The sequence below is a fragment of the Saccopteryx leptura genome, chromosome 7, assembly GCF_036850995.1.
Source record: "Saccopteryx leptura isolate mSacLep1 chromosome 7, mSacLep1_pri_phased_curated, whole genome shotgun sequence".
In the NCBI taxonomy this organism is placed as follows: Eukaryota; Metazoa; Chordata; class Mammalia; order Chiroptera; family Emballonuridae; genus Saccopteryx; species Saccopteryx leptura.
In genome coordinates, this window is record NC_089509.1 from 76,178,145 (window position 1) to 76,190,856 (window position 12,712).

Genomic DNA, 12,712 nt, shown 5'->3' on the forward strand with positions numbered 1-12,712 from the left:
TAAGGAGCTTTCCCTGAAACTGAGATAGAGTTTTTCTTCTCAGTTTAACCCAAGAAGGCATAGTAGCTATGTGAGTTGCCAGCTGAGGTAGTCAGAAGTCAACCTGTTTTTCAGAATGCTCTCTCAAACTGTTTCTTACCTTGGGGACATCTGTGAATTCCAGAAATAACTTCATAAAACTAAGTTCTTTATTTCTATTCAGAATCATCCAGATGACCACCTTACATCTGAGTACTACTTCAGTGTCTTCCTATTTTACAGTGTCTACAAACTGTTTTGAGGTGAGTTTTTTACTATTATCAAGTTGGCATCAACAGCCACCTAAAGTGATAGGAGTTGACTTTTATTTATGGGAGTTCTCAAAAAAAACACAACAGTTTTCCTTTGAAAGAAATATTTACATTATTAAATATTAAGAACCTGGTTTAAATAACGTGTTTATTTTATCAATAGCAAAGAACATCGCAACTTAAATCCTTCACCCAATGGCAGTGCCTCGTGTTTTGAAAAAGTCTGTGATTCACTTATTTAGTTCTTTTTACTGGACTTAAATTTTCTTTTTGTTTATTTGAATGTACATGTTGTAAGATAGCTTGTACAAATATTTCAAATTGCCTGATATAAGTTATACACGTCTTCAGTTAGCCTTTCAAATTTGGTACAGTCACACTCTCGCTATGGTCTAAACTTCCACACCATCATCCACCTCCCTGGATGAAGAAGGCACAAGCTTCTGCCTGAAGCAATACATTTTCTATCCCAAATTAAATGAGGTCAAGCATTTTACACTTACTAATGTGAAACTGAATATAAGTTCATTTTCATTAGTTTTGATGACTGATTTCCTTCATGATGTTTGGTTACTTTTGAACAAGCAGTTGGTTTCCAGAGCAGAGGACAATATAGATTGAATTGGCAGGCATAGCGCTAGTTTTAAAACCTTTACCCTTATGAAGGTAAGCTTTCTGGTAAACAACCACCCCGACAAGAGAAAATCTTTAAATTTCCAGGTTTTTATTTTGGGGGAACTTTGAAAACTATAGACTCAATACCAAGAATATTTCTACAAATAAGAAACAATTCTTTTTTAAGATTTAGATTTAAAATTTTTAAATTTCAAATCCTGCCATTTTTATTTTTTAAATTTAACTCCTTTTTACTCAGTGGCTTTGGAAGTAGTGATAAACTTGGAAGAGTTCAGTTTCTTCCAAAAGCATTCAGAAAACATTTTCTATTTTCTTGGAATTGCCGAAAGAATTATCTTTTATGATTCATGATTGGCTTTCAGAGGAATTCTGTTTCCAAATTCTTTTATAAATTTTCAGAAAAAAAATTTAAATGTATTTATTTGTTCATTTATTCATTTATTTGTTGTTTAAACTCTTACTGAGCTCCTGGCTTATAACACATACTATGCAAAGAATTGGAGACCAGGATAAAAATTAAGCTTTTTGCCTAAGGAAAAAAAAATCAAATTTTGGGAACATAAGAAATTTAAGATTATTATTTTTTATCTACTCATGAAGAGATGGAGAAACTGAGGCCCAGAGAAAAGTTACATGATTTAAATTAGAATTAAATTAAAAACAGTGTATTTGGTTTACAAAGGCCGTTTGCATGGAAACACTTTTGATGCACTAAGTAGTTCTTTCATATTGAGTTAAGATTTTTTTAAAATGTTCTAAAATTAACAAATAAGGTCAGTGCTCAATTTCCTGGGTCAATGCCACAGTGGTGTCCTTTGTTCCTGGACTCAATCCATGGTATGGCTTGGCAACTGGAAGACCCACTGACCTGTGTTGGCAATTAATATAAGAGTTTTAGTATCTACTGAATAAATGTACCTTGGATGCCCATTTGCTCAGATATTAGGGCTCAAACTTTTACTATAGAACACTATTTCTGTTCAACTAATTTTTAAAATATTTTGAATTATATATTTACATTCCTGATATTTAAAATTAATGTCAGTTGTTTCTAGTAATTTTAACTATAAAAACTCCTATTTGACTTAATTATTGGTTTGAAAATAGATAGAACCTTGAATTATAGTAAAAACATTTTTATTTAATTAGATTTAATATGAACATTCTGTCCCCTGCTGGGAACTCTTAAGAACTACATCATTGTACTACCAATTTTTCTAAGGTTGAGGACTTCAGTTTAAACTGTGAATTCAATTTGATGTATCTTCTCTCTTTTTTGTAACATATAGAAGTTTATTTAATAAAATCTATAAGTAAATCATTAGTATTATTAAGATTCATAATCTGTGTTAAATATTGGACATTTTTACAAGATGCAATAAATTTAAAACTACTGTAATTTAATCAAATTTCCTACCTTAATTTTACATTTTGAAGAAACCTGTTTCATCTACACTGAAACTCAGAGGAGAAATATAGTAAGAGAACAAGTGAAATTTAAATGCTTAGCAAAGTGTGGTAAAGACTCTACTTAGAATTTCATTTCATCAAATATTTATTTAATACCCACTGTTTGGTTGGTTATAGATAATCATTGAGTATATTTATATAAAACATTGACTTACCCCCAGACAGTAGTGAGTAATAGTTATAAAACAGCTCTCCAGTAAGTTAAAAGGAATGGAGTATGCACTATGGGACAACCCAACAGTTTCTTGAGTGTGGCTGGGATAATTTATGTATATGGAGATTTAGAAGTAGGGGGTGGGGGACAAACTGGAGATTGAAAGCAAGATTATGAAAGCTTCCCTGTCCAAAACCTATGAATAAATAAACAGTTTTGCCCAGATCGTGTCTTGGAGATCTCTGACGTTGGGTAAATTAGAAAATCTCCACTTTTCTTCTTTGTGAAATAGTCATATTGGGTAAAGTTGTGAGAACTAAATAAGATAATAAGGGATTAGCCAAAATTATATATGCATGACACATATATACAGACAACAGGATAGCAATAGTGAGAAGGAAAAGGGGTGGAGTTCAGGGGAAGGGGGCAGTAGGGAAGCTATGAGGGTGGAAAGAGACTTCACGTGGGGTATCAGGGCATGATGAAGTATGTAAAGGGTGTTATATTGAGTGGGACATTGGAGAACATGTCAACACAATAAATTAAAAATTAAATTAAAAATATATAATGCAGACTGGGAAAATAATAATGGAGTAGGCAGACGTTACAACTCCTACCTCCCAGAACCAAAGTGGATTACAACTTAACTTAGGAACAATCATCTTGAAAAATCAACTTTGGACTGAACTAAGAGGAATCTATAACCAAGCACCACCAAAGAAGCCACACTGAGACTGGTAGGAAGGGTGAAGACATGGAAAGGGCAGCCCTGCTCCCAGGGATGAGAGGTGGCCTGGAGGGTCTCTCACAGTGGGATGGGTTGCCCAGAGAGTTGTAGGTCCTCAACCCCAGGACGGACCTGAACCCCAACCTGGAGTCCCAGAGACTAGAGAAGGCATATGGATAGTATTAAGCTGAAAGAAGAGCTGGGTTACTGTTTGCAAGAGGGAGACAGAACTCTCAGACCTAGGCTCTTTCTTAAAGGGACTATGCAGAAAATCTCTTCACAGCCATTTACCCGGGGCTCCAGGAGCAGGGAGTGCTGAGAGGACTGAAGTTACAAGAAGAGAGTGTAGTCTCAAGGCCACAGGGAGAGACTGTAGGGGACAGCCACCCTGACTCCTCCTGTACGGGGTCACTCCCCAAACCTAAAGTTGGCATTTTTCCTGGTAGAACCAAGCCAGCAAAGTGAAGCAATGACCCACCTACCACAGGCTCTCCTGCTCTAGTCAGTGCAAAGAGATGCTTAGAAGCATGGTGCACATCAGGGACACAGGTTTTGAGTGCTGAGGTCTGGCATACACCCCCCCCCAACTGCTGAGTACCCTCGAAGTGCAGGAGGGCCCGGCTGCAGTGATGGCTGCTGCAGTGCTCCACCCATGCAGCATCAAGGGACGGAGCCCAGCAGGACAGCCCATGTGTCAGCAGCAGGGGACAGAGTAAGGAGAGGAGTCTTTTCCACCCCGTGGGGAGTGGAGCCTGGCAGCCCACACAGCAATGGCAAACAGAGGAGCCCAGAGAGACAACCCACATGACGGTGGAGGGCAGGACCTGGCAAGACCAGGAGTTCCCTGCACCTGCAGGGAAGCCATGCGGGGTAGCCCAAGCTTCAACTCATGAGCCCGTGAGCCCTTGCGCTCAGCATTGTCCAGTGCCCGACTACCTGAGAGGGCTGTGGCAGCAGGGGGCTGGTGGAAATAACACACTTCGGGAATAGAGAGGCTACACACACTGGCCAAGAGGAGATAAAAGCCAGCCTACAAGTGCAGCTGATATTTACAACAGCATCAGAACCAGTAGAGTCAGCCACAAATTCGAGATTGCCTTTGCTCCAAGAAGGTTGGTAAGGACCAGTCATAAGCAGTGACCCCCACTAGTCTGCACCATGTTTCAGCCAGGGAGGTCTAAAGCTGGTACATCCAGTGGCCAGATACAGAGAGCATCAGCTCAGGACCTAACAACCCTAGTTAGAGATGTATCTTAAGGAAAGGGTTCTCATACCTGACCCAGCTAAGACATAGAAAACACTGACACAAATAGCAAAAAGAGCAGTAGCAGCAGGCAGGTAGCCCACAGCAGATTACAAATAATAGCTGAGGCCAACCCAAGAAGATCTAGAAACAACAAAAATGAAAGCTGGAGGCAGACAATACCAACCCTAAACTCAGATAGCTACACAAACAACACATCCAAAGGAGCAGTCTACACAGAGACAAAATAGGAAGACAGAGAAATGCAATTCAAATGAATCAACAAGAGAAATCCCCAGAAAAAGTACTGAATGAGATGGAAATAGCCAAGATACTGGATGCAGAGTTTAGAATAATAATTGTTAGAATACTCAAGGATTTTAGAGCAACAACAGATGGACTTAATGAGCACCTAAACAAAGAGATAGTAAGCATCAACAAGGACATTGAAATCATAAAAAAGAATCAGAGAGAAATGACAAACACAATATCAGAAATGAAGACTACACTAGAAGGAATTAAAAGCAGGCTGGATGAAGCAGAGGATTGAATCAGTGATTTAGGGGACAAAATAAGCAAAAACACGGAAGCAGAACAACAAAAAGAAAAGAGGATCAAAAAGTCTGAGGAAACTCTAAGAGAGCTCTGTGACAACATGAAGAGAAACAACATCCATATCATTGGGTTCCTGAAGAAGAAGAAAAAGAACAAATGATAGAGAACTTGATTGAAGAAATCATAGCTGAAAACTTCCCTAAATTGATGAAGGAAAAAGTCACACAAGTTCAAGAAGCATAGAGAATCATATACAGACAACAGTATAGCAATAGTGAGATAAAAAAGGGGTTGGAGTCAGGGGACGGGAGCTTAGGTAGAATATGGACATATGCAAAGACACATCATAATTAAAATACCAGAGCTAAGAGATAAAGAATACTAAAAGCTGCAAGAGAAAAGCAGTCAATCAACTACAAAGGAGCCCCCATGAGGATGACATTCGACTTTTCAACAGATACTTGAGGCCAGAAGAGAATGGCAAGAAATATTCAAAGTAATGCAGAACAAGAGCCTACAACAAAGACTTCTTTATCCAGCAAAGTTATCATTTAAAATTGAAGGAGAAATAAAAAGCTTCCCAGACAAAAAAAATACTCAAGGAATTCATTACAACTAAACCAATGCTGCAATAAATGTTAAGGGGCCTGTTGTAAACAGAAAAAGGGGAAATAAAAGAATAAAATGGCAATGAACAACTACATATCAATAATAACCTTAAATGTAAATGGATTAAATGCTCCAATCAAAAGACATAGAGTAGCTGCATGGATAAAACAACAGGACCCGTACATATGCTGTCTACAAGAGATCCATCTCAAAACAAAAGATACACACTGACTGAAAGTAAAGGGATGGAAAAAAATATTGCATGCAAATGGAAATTAAAAAAAAAAACTGGGGTAGCAATACTTATATCTGACAAAATAGACTTTAAAACAAAGGCTATAGTAAGGGCTAAAGAAGGTCATTATAAAATGATAAAGGGAGCAATCCAACAGGAAGATATAACCACTATAAATATCTATGCACCTAATATAAGAGCACCTAAATATATAAAGCAGACTTTGATGGACATAAAGGGCAAGATCAACAGCAACACTATAATAGTAGGGAATTTCAATACCCCACTAACATCAATGGATATATCCTCAAGAAAGAAAATTAACAAAGAAAGAGCAGACTTAAAGGACACACTTGATCAACTGGATTTAATTGATATCTTTAGAACCTTTCACCCTAAGACAGCAGAATATACATTATTTTCAAGTGCTCATGGTACATTCTCTAGAATAGACCACATATTAGGACACAAAACGAGTCTTAATAAATTTAAAAAGATTGAAATCATATCAAATATCTTCTCTGATCACAATGGCAGAAAACTAGAAATCAACTACAATAGAAAATCTGAAAAATATTCAAACACTTGGAAACTAAATAGCATGTTATTAAATAACAAATGGGTTAACAATGAGATCAAGGAAGAAATCATAAATTTTCTTGAAACAAATTAAAATGAACAGACAATAATTCAAAATTTATGAGACAGAGCAAAAGCAGTCCTGAGAGGGGAGTTCATAGCACTACAGAAATACCTTAAGAAGAAAGAAAAAGCTCAAATAAATGACATCACCTGCATCTAAAAGAACTAGAAAAAAAACAGCAAGTAAAGCCCAGAGGAAATAGAAGAAAGAAAATAATAAAGATCAGAGTGAAAATAAATGACATAGAGGCTAAAAAAAAAATACAGAGGATCAATGAAACCAAGAGCTGGTTCTTTGAAAAGGTAAACAAGATTGATGAACCTTTAACCATACTCACCAAGTAAAAAAGAGAGTGGACTCAAATAAATAAAATTAGAAATGAGAGTGAAGAAGTAACAACTGACAGAGCAGAAATAAAAAGAATTGTAAGAAAATACTATGAAGAATTGTATGCCAAAAAATTAGACAACCTAGGTGAAATGGGAAAATTCCTTGAAATATATAATCTTTCAAAAATTAGTCTGGAAGAAACAGAAAACCTAAACAGACCAACTACAACAAATGAGATCGAAATAGTTATCAAAACACTCCCAACAAATAAAAGCCCTGGGCCAAATGGCTTCACAGGCAAATTCTACCAAATATTCAAAGAAGAACTAACTCTTACCCTTCTCAAGCTATTTCAAAAAATTCAAGAGGAGGGAAGACTTCCAAGCTTCTTTTATGAGGTGAGCATAATCCTTATTCCAACACCAGGCAAAGACAATACAAAGAAAGAAAACTATAGGCCAATATTCCTGATAAATTTAGATGCTAAAATTCTCAACAAAATATTAGCAAACCAGATCCAGCAATACATGAAAAAAATCATACATCATGATCAACTGGGATTTATTCTAGGGAGGCAAGGCTGGTACAATATTCACAAATCCATCAACGTGATTCATCACATAAACAAAAGAAAGGGGAAAAATTACATGATAATATCAATAGATGCAGAAAAAACATTTGATAAAATCCAGCACCCCTGTATGATTAAAACTCTCAGCAAAGTGGGAATACAGGGAACATACCTCAACATGATAAAGGCCATCTCTGACAAACCCACAGCCAACATCATACTCAATGGGCAAAAATTAAAAACGATCCCTTTAAGATCAGGAACAAGGCAGGGGTGCCCCCTTTCACCACTCTTATTCAACATAGTTCTGGAAGTCCGAGCCACAGCAATCAGACAAGAAGAAGAAATAAGAGGCATCCAAATTGTAAAAGAAGAATTAAAACTATCATTATTTGCTGATGATATGATACTGGATGTAGAAAACCCTCAAGTCTCAGTCAAAAAACTACTGGACCTGATAAATGAATTCAGCAAGATGGCAGGATAGAAAATTAATATGTAGAAATCAGAGGCATCTTTATACACCAACAATGAAAGGTCAGAAAGAGAAATTAAGGAAACAATCCCCTTCACTATTGCAACAAAAAAAGATAAAGTACCTAGGAGTAAATTTAACCAAGGAAGTTAAAGATTTGTACTCAGAAAATTATAAAACATTGATATAAAAAATTAAGGAAGATACAAAAAAGTGGAAGCATATACCCTGTTTATGGATAGGAAAAATAAACATCATTAAAATGTCTGTATTATAAAAAAATAAAAAAAATAAAAAATAAAATGTCTGTATTACCCAAAACAATCTATAAATTCAATGCAATTCCTATTAAAATACTAATGACATAATTCAAAGATATAGAACAAATATTCCAAAAATTTATATGAAACCAAAAAAGAACACAAATAGCCTCAGCAATCTTGGAAAAGAAGAATAAAGTGGGTGGTATCACACTTCCTGATATCAAGGTATACTACAAGGCCATTGTACTCAAAACAGCTTGGTACTGGCATTAGAACAGGCATATAGATCAATGGAACAGAACAGAGAACCCATAAATAAACCCACACCTTTATGGACAATAGATATTTGACAAAGAGGTAAGAGCAAATAACAAAATAAAGACGGTTTCTTTAACAAATGGTGTTAGGAAAATTAGACAGGTACATACAAGAAAACAAAACTAGACCACCAACTTACACCATACTAAAAAATAAACTCAAAATGGATAAAAGACTTAAATGTAAGTTGTGAATCCATAATCATCTTGGAAGAAAACATAGGCAGTAAGCTCTCTGACATCTCTCGCAGCAATATATTTGCTGATTTATCTCCACGGGCAAGTGAAATAAAGGACAGGATGAACAAATGGGACTATATCAAGCTAAAAAGCTTTTGCACAGCTAAAGACAATATGAACAAAATAAAAATACAAACCATACAATGGGAGAACATATTTGATAATATGTCTGATAAGGGGATAGTAACCAAAATTTATAAAGAACTTGTAAAACTCAACACCAGGAAAGTAAACAACCCAATCAAAAAATGGGCCAAAGAACTGAATAGACATTTCTCCAAAGAGGACATACAGATGGCCAATAGGCAGATGAAAAAATGTTCAACATCACTAATCATTAGAGAAATGCAAATGAAAACCACAATGAGATATCATCTCACACTAGTCAGAAGGGCGCTCATTAACAAAACAACACATAATAAGTGCTGGCAAGGATGTGGAGAAAAGGGAACCCTCCTACACTGCTGGTGAAAATGAAGACTGATGCAGCCACTGTGGAAAACAGTATGGAGATTCCTCAAAAAATTAAAAATGGAACTGCCCTTGACCCAGCCATCTTACTTTTAGGAATATATCCTAAAAATCCAAATCACTGATTCAAAAGAAGAAATGCACCCTCATGTTTATTGCAGCATTGTTTGTGGACAAGTCTTGCCGGGGTTGAGGACAACAGAGACACAAAGACCAGACTCTGGGGAGCAGGTTCAGTGATGCAGATCCACTTTATTCAAGAAGTAAGCTAGCTTATATACACAGGTTATAGGGTGTCACAGCATGTTCCTCAAAGCCAATGGCTGACAAGATCAGGGAGCTGTGTGGTTGGTGCTGAGTCACTTCCTTATAGTGGGCCAGCTCCCTTCCTGGGTATGCCCAGGAGGGTTCTGGGAGCTGGAGCATTCTCACAGCATTGCATCAGCCACAGCTGCTAGGAATGCGCTCTGCGCTCCACCCACATCTCCCCCTTCTCTTTTAATTAAGGCCAATTGGACTTGATGAATGACAGCTTGCTAATGTTGTAGCTTCTGAATGCTACACATTACGCAACAGAACCCTAGTAGAAATAAAACAACTATAATGCCTATTATACTATATGTTAATAGATTAGCTGGATTAAACAACGAGGCAAGCTTCTGTAATGTTTGACTAGTTAGGAAATAGAACGGGAGTCTTAAACAGGGGATTCCTCCTAGGAGTCGGGATGTCATTTCTCTCCCATTGTGTTACAGAAACCTTCTAGGTGCCGTTAAACACAGTTTCATTTTGATTGTAAAAAATGGATGTAGGTCCATGCATGCTCCCTTCCCACAAAGGTCCCAGCATCCAAACACAGAACAGATGGCTTGCTGTGGGCTGCATACTGCATATGGTTGCAAGGCATATTACACAAATTACAACAACATGACAAATCATACAATTTCAACAATTACAAAGGTACATTTCACCAGTCTCTGCACTTTGCCAAAAGTACAAAATGTCCTCGGCCTTCTTTCTAGCCATGGGAAAAGCTTCCTGGGCAGGGGAAGGGCCTCCAGCAAAGCCACCCCCCACCCCCATCAGGGTATTTCACATTATCCAAAATCCATAAGTCCATCCAACAAAGGATCCAATGCTCACTCGGTCGTAGTCCAGGAAATCAGTCCATGCACATGAGGCATCAGCCACCCCCCTCATCCCTGCCATTCTGGCAGGTCTTACACTGTCCCAAAGAGGAGCACATGGCAATGGCAGTCAGCATTTCCATCTCTGCTCTGGAGAGCATGATGGCGTCCACCCCTATTTCCCAAAATGTCAGCAAACCCACCAGCAGCTTTGCATGTACTCCCTGCCATTCCAGCCGCCACTCAGCCATGCAAGCCTGGCTTTTAGTCATCCTCCTGCCACAGCTGCTGCCGTTTACCTTCTTGAGTCAGGGAATCGCAACTCCGGCCCAATTCTCCTCATTCTTCAAAGATAAACGAAAAACACCAGCTTGTTCTGCAGGCTTGTGCCCCAGGCTGCCACCTTCTGCATGTGGGAGTCAGCGGTTACTATAGCACACATAAGCAAGAACAGAGCACCAGGGCCTGGGGGCCCGTCAGGGGCCATTCTCTGGGCCTGCCCTGCCAAAGCCTCCACATCCCCCCAGGTGATGGCACACGCATGCTGGCTGCGGGGTCTTCTTCTGGAGCACTGAGGACCTCCTCCCCTCAGGTGTAGTTGGTGTGGAGAAGGCCAGGGCTGTGGCTTTGGATGAATAAAGACTGAACCACTTAGTGGGTGCCCAAGAAACCCTGTCAAGCAGGTTGGGGGGTTCCTGGGATCCAAATTGGATGAAAAACACAAGCATAACCTCTCCCTTGCTTTAGAAGAGGGTGTGATCCCCGCCACTGTGCCGTGGCTGGGTCCTTCCAGCATCATTTCAGAGAGAGGGGTGGGGGAGAGAGAGAGCGAGAGATACAGAAAAATAGACAAGACAGAAAGAAAGAAAAAAGACACATGAGGGCATATAGGCTGCCCATGGGTCTGCAGCAGGAACACGTGTTGGAGTTAAAGCTGGGGTAGAAAATGGCGTCTGAGAGGCTGGGTTGGGGCATGAGCCCCGGCAGGGAATGCGGAAGTAGCAACTTCCGCTTTTTCCAGCGGCAGAGCTGATGGCGCAGTTAGCAATTTGATTGGTTTCGTTTCTGCATGCTCAGCCATGATTTTGTCAAACTCGGAGGCTAAACTACTTTCCTCCTCAGTGGAGGGGGACAAATAGGAAGGTAGGGGCTCACCAGAGAGAGAGGGGTAGCCTGTAATATCTTTGGCACTGGCGGAGGGTCCCCAGAAGGAGCACTGGTCAGGCAGGCATGTATCACTAGCAGGGCAGGAATGAGGCTGAGAGGGAAGGTTTGCCCTTCATGTACCTCGGCTGAATAAACACGTTGGAGAGCTCAGGCCCAAATATCCAGGTCTCAGAGGGGCACATCCTCAATCCAGGGATTGAGACCAGAGAGAATCTTCCAGTAAGTACAGAGATCCTTTTCACAAACTTTAACTTGCCTACTCTGCAATAGGGCATGCAGGGCTCGAGCCTGAGGGGCTCAAGAGTGAGGGAGAAGGTTTCCCATTGCAGAGGGTCACTCACCCATCCCTTGGATGCTGGTTAGGAACCTGCCCCATGTTGGGCACCAGTTGTGGACAAGTCATGCCAGAGGTGAGGACGATGGAGACGCAAAGACCCGACTCCGGGGAGCAGGTTCAGTGACGCAGATCCACTTTATTTAGGAAGTAAGTTAGCTTATATACATGGGTTCAGTCTATAGGGTGTTATAGCATGTTCCTCAAAGCCAATGGCTGAAAAGATCAGGGAGCTGTGTGGTTGGTGCTGAATCACTTCCTTATAGCGGGTGAGCTCCCTTCCTGGGTGTGCCCAGGAGGCTTCTGGGAGCTGGAGTATTCTCACAGCATTGCATCAGCCACGGCTGCTAGGAATGAGCTCTGTGCTCCACCCACAATTTTTTACAATAGCCAAGATCTGGAAACAGCCCAAGTGTCTGTCAGTGGACGAGTGGATTAAAAAGCAATGGTACATATACACAATGGAATACTATGCGTCCCTGAAAAAGAAGGAAAACTTTTTTTTTTAATTCATTTTTAGAGAGGAGAGGGAGAGACAGAGAGGAGAGACAGAGAGAGAGAAGGGGGGAGAAGCTCGAAGCATCAGCTCCCATATATGCCTTGACCAGGCAAGCCCAGGGTTTTGAACTGGTGACCTCAGCATTTCCAAGTTGACGCTTTATCCACTACGCCACCACAGGTCAGGCAAGAGAAGGAAATCTTACCTTTGCAACAACATGGATGGACCTGGAAACTATTATGCTAAATGAAATAAGCCAGGCAGAGAAAGAAAAATATCGTATGACTTCATTCACATGAGGAATCCAATGAACAATGTGAACTGAGGAACAGAACAGAGACAGAGGCAAGATCAAA